Raw genomic sequence first — 5,479 nt, forward strand, 5'->3', positions numbered from 1 at the left:
AAAGCCATGTCTGACCCCTCTCTCTCTCTCTCTCTCTCTCTCTCTCTCAAGTGTTAAATAATTTTCCTAAATTTTTTCTTTAAACTTCTTTAATTTTCACAACTGAGTATTTTCAAGTTTCTAGAACAATATATAGCTTAAATGCGACATTCCAACTTCAAGTTGTAGCAAGGCTAGGCTATAATTAATCTGTTAGAAATTCAACATATTGTTAGAAATCTCCTGGAATTTGTCTCCTATAATTTACTTTGGAATGAAAAACATTTTCCCCTATAATTTAAGTTGGAATGAAAACCATATGCCCCTGTTTTTAGTGTTTTGTTACTTAAATTTTTTGCTGGACTTGAACAATTTTTGAAGTAAAACTCTTGGGGTCCTGATTATCTTAACAAAGTTTTTAACGTCAATAGATGCCTTTATGTCACATTTGGAGTCATATTCTTAAACAAAGCCTGACTAGGTATCATATTCTATTATAATCATTGGTTATAATGGAATACTTCTATGCATAGAGTTTTGATTCCTTAAGCAATAGAGATAAAACTTTGATACAAAGATACCTAGTTGGTAGAATATATTTTTATATGTTGGGTGCTTCAGTTACTATTCGAAACCACATTATGGAGATGTGAATATACTCTCTTATGCTTTACTAGTTGAGGCCATTAATCCAACTTTACTCAATTACTCCTAAATGATTGAGATTTTGCATTGAAAGTTGACTAGTGCTTTCGCCAAATCATGTAAACTCTCACCTAAACTGTGTACTTTTGTAAGGACCAAAGTACATATTGAGCCATGCTGTTTGTTTTAGAAATTTTTTATATTATCAAATGAGGGCCAATTTCACATATTTTATGGCATTGATTTTCAGATGGACAAGACGTAGATGCATATTGAAGATATATTTGGGTCCAACAAATATGCATCAGGGGTTAACCATTTTATTACTAAGGCTCAGGCACATGCACCTGAAGGCAATGGCATTAGGTGTCGTTGTCACATATGTTGCAATATGTTCTTCCGGCCAATAAATGTGGTCGAGGATCATTTGTTTATTATAGGGATTGATCCTTCTTATAAGGCCTAGATATTTCACGGCAAGGATGATACTTTTTCCCTCAATTCCTCAGATGATGGTGAATCTATGAGCTTCTCTGGTGACTATATTGATTATATGGATGACATGCAGGCTGTGGCGAACATGGATCATTCTCAAAGACCTACTGATGGGGAGACAGGAAAAACTCCTTGTGCTAAATTGTTAGAAGATGCAAAACATCCACTTTATCCATCATGTGTGAAGTTTTCCAAGCTATCATTTATTGTAAAGTTGCTTCATATCAAGATAGTTAGTGGTTGGAGTGTAAAGTTATTCAACATGGTTATCAAGCTCTTGAAATCAGAAATTTCTTGATTCTCTTCTCCCAAATTCATATAATGAGGCACACCGGTTGGAATGTGGCCTTGGGTTTAGTTACACCAAGATAGATACTTGCTTGAACGATTACGTATTGTTTTGGAAAGAAAATTCTAACAAAGTGCCCTCATTGCCACACTCTCAGGTGGGTGTCAATCACTAATAAGCAAAAGACGGCTCCACAAAAAGTGTTGAGATATTTTCCTTTGAAGCCAAGGTTGCAAAGACTATTTGTCTCAAAGAAGATTGCGGATGCAATGAGATGGCATGCAAATGAATGAGTCAATGATGCTAATTTCATGAGGCACCCTGTAGATTCGAAGGTACGGAAAGATTTTGACACACAAAATACGAGTTTTGCACTTGATTCTGGTAATGTGAGGCTTGGTTTAGCGAGTGATGGTTTTAACCCATATAACAATATGAGTAAACCTTATAGCATATGGCGGGTGATACTCGTGTCTTATAACTTGCCCCCTTGGTCATGCATGAAAGATTCATACTTCATGCTAGCCATGCTAATTCCTAGCCCAAAATCACCTGGTAACGATATCGGTGTCTACTTGAATCCTTTAATTGATGAATTGAAAGAGTTGTGGGAGAATGGTGTTGATACTTACGATGCATCTGAAAAGCATTGGTTTCGATTACATGCAGCACTATTTTGGACCATCAATGACTTCCCAGCTTATGATAATCTTTCTGGGTGGAGCATAAAGGGAAAGATGGCATGTCCTACATGTAATGTTGATATAGATTCATTGTGGTTGGCATATGGGTGAAAGCATTGTTACATGGGTCATCATCGATGATTGTTGCTAGGGCACAAGTGGAGATCTAGAAAAGGTGATTTTAATGGAAAACCTATCACAACCCTGTCTCGGGAAGGTCAAGATCGCGACGTACATACCTATCCTTTACTTCCTTTTCTTTCCATTTTTTTTCTAATAACATGCGATCGGTATGGACATGACACACGTGTACTCTAAATTTTTTGTTTAATAAAGGGAACACCTGATAGACATTCTATTCGAACATTTATCATAAAAGACTCTCAGAGTCCATACGTTCATAAAAACATAACCCATCATCCATAAACATAACTGTTCTAGTTAGGGAAGATCCTATGCTTCTGCCTCTTCATCTACAGTAATGTCTCGCTCCCCAGCCTTTTCATCATTACCTGGACGTTTAAAACATTTAAAATAAAAATGAATCGAATACTCAGTAAGTAGTACACCATGCAGTGAACATACTAGGCATCTATTCCTTTTTTTCGAAAACATGCATACATAAACATTTTTAGCTAATTCTTGACAATGCTTTCATGCATAACAGTTTAAGAAATAAGTCATACTTTCATGCATAAACATTCTAAGAAATGACTATGCTTTCATGCATAAACATTTTAAGAAATAATCATACTTTCATGTTTCACTTTCTTTGGCTGGTATATACTATTACGCCCCGTGTGTTGGGATTAGCGATCTTCCTTTGGACCTGGATTTCACCTGTGGCCATAGGTTGGGAATCCCTTTTCAGTCAAGGGGCAGCACTAGGTGCACTACCAGTACTACTTACCTGGCATTGCAATCTGCCTATTTCTTTGGTACCCTTTTCATTCATATGGCCGTTACATATTTTCATACATTAAAGCATTCATTCATTCAGTCATTTCTTTCATTCAGTCATTTCATTTCTTTTCATCATTTAACAGTTCATTCATGGAAAACGTAATTTAAAAGCATGAACTTAAACTTTATCTATTCATTTAACTGTGTGTTCATGAAAAAGCATCATTTTAAAAGCATGAGCTTAAACATCATTTTGCATGGCATCCATAAAGCGTCATTCCATGGGAACAATTTAACTTCAGTTCATAGGGACATCTTAAAACGTTCATTCGCGTCATTTAAAACATCAATTCATAGAGACATTTTGAAACACTTTCTTTACGTCATTTAAAAGCATAAGTTCATAGGGGCATTTTAAAACTCATTTAAAGCATCACTTGAAGCATAAGGCATGAGACATTCATTTCCTTTCCTTTGCAATCAAAACATTTTTATCATCTTTCTTACTTCGATGCACATGTATTTTTATGAAAAAGATACATTTTCATACTATACTACATATTGGAATAATCAATAAGTTTATTGAGAGAGCATGTATGGAAACCTCATGACTTAGAACCTACGTGCATGCATTACCCTATACACATACACACAATTATAATCGATAGGATGCTTAACAGGGGCTATCAAGAAAGGGCTTGTACATACTATATTCATTTACTTTTTTCTTTAGAAGAACATTTGCAATAAGAGAGAGAGACATTCTTTCATAAAGAGAACTCGGTGTAAGAAGTATGGTCATAGCTACTTACCTCTCTGCTCCTCAATACTTCCATCATCAATATAAGTCATATTCCAATAAATATCATAAGCGTGTTAATACTCATACAATATTATTTAGCCCTCCCTTTTAAAAGAGAAAGCCACGATATTACAATCTAACGTCCATCCTATGCTGAGCATTAACCCCAATGACTAATCCTCACCTCGACTGACAAGAGAATAATTTAAATATTAACACATGCTTGTTGTCCATGGAAATGTTATTTTAAAGGCTTACATGAAAAGTAGTTAAGAATTCATAGGCTTCAAGCAATGTTTCTTTGGTTCAAGCTCACTTTGGGTTATGGACATTAGGAGATAAAATCTGGAATTCTCGACAATGGGCTTTATAATAGATTTAGGCATCTCAAATAGGCTAACAAGCTTAGAAAACATGCCTTTTAATCAACTTGTAGTCCCTCGTTATAAAAAGGTTAGCTTATCGATATTTTCGACTCTTGGGTTAGGTAGCATTTAACCAAACGAGGAACAACATAAATGAACTATTTTTATGGCATGACATGGACTTAGGAGTACTTGGATAGCTTTGCATATCATAATATACCAAGCACAATTAATCTCTTATATCTAGATTAAGCTAAGCTATAACCTATTCACATAAGTAATATATTAATTAGTTTAGATAAAACCTCCCATTAAAATTAAAGTAGCATAAAGTATAGCAAAGTTACCCATTAAGAAACTTTAAAACCTTTAAACACTTAGGCTTATGATTTACTCACTTAATACCTCTTAAAAGCACTATATAAAATTACGGAACCCAAGCAAAACCTGTAAACCGAACCTCTAGCATCCTAAAAATAGATTACCAACCAAATCTCAACACAAGGCACATAATACCAACGTATATAATTTAAAATCACTTTAGTCATCACTTATGATTAAACCAAGTTTAATAACAACATAGTATTTTCAAAATATAGGAAAATACATAGCAAAACAACTATAATACCATTCGGTTTGGGCCAAAAGCAGGGCATACATATTTATTTACAACATAAGAAATTAACTACATCAAAACACAAGCAAAAACAACTTAGTTGGCTTCCAAAATCATATTAAAAATAAATGAGTCAAATCAGGATTTTTACCTTAAGTTCTTTGCTCCTTTCAAAACACAAATGGAAGACCAAATAGAGGTATAGCCGTGTGGATGAAGAGCAACACGATATCACTGTTTTAAACCCCAAAACCGAAACATAAAGATCATCAAAGAAAACCCACTTGATTAAACCATGGCTAAATTTGAAATACACAAAGGAGAAGGATTAAGGGTACTCTTACCTTGCTATGGAGTCATAAGCTTGAAGATGATGAGAGGAGTTGGTTTCTTGAAGAACAAAAGAGAGGAGAAGAAGAGAGGGTTGGCTTTAGCTTGCATGGAAAGGGAGTGGAATTTTTATTTTGGGTGAGGGTCGACGGTATGGGGGATAGAAATACTTAGGACTAGTTTTTATTTGTTTTCATCTTTTCTCTTTTGTTGCCTTGGACGATGGGTGGAAGGAAAGTAAAGTCAATGGCTTCCTTAGAAGCTCATGGGTCAAAGGGCTTGATGGCTTGCTTTAGAAGCCTTTGGATGCAAAAGCTTATTGGCTTGTCCTAGAATCCTATGGGTGAAATTGGATAAAGGGCTTTAGTTGCT

At 35.1% G+C, this 5,479-nt stretch overlaps 1 long non-coding RNA gene across 1 annotated transcript; it reads right to left on the bottom strand.

The window, feature by feature from the left end:
• Positions 1-2,519: 2,519 nt before the first annotated feature.
• Positions 2,520-5,227, bottom strand: LOC109012247. The gene is made up of 3 exons (XR_001999422.2): positions 5,122-5,227; positions 4,929-5,011; positions 2,520-2,603 (listed from the first exon to the last, which is right to left on the bottom strand). It is a non-coding gene; the product is annotated as an uncharacterized LOC109012247 (long non-coding RNA).
• Between the last annotated feature and the right edge of the window lie 252 nt (positions 5,228-5,479).

The sequence above is a fragment of the Juglans regia genome, chromosome 15 (assembly GCF_001411555.2).
Source record: "Juglans regia cultivar Chandler chromosome 15, Walnut 2.0, whole genome shotgun sequence".
NCBI lineage: Eukaryota > Viridiplantae > Streptophyta > Magnoliopsida > Fagales > Juglandaceae > Juglans > Juglans regia.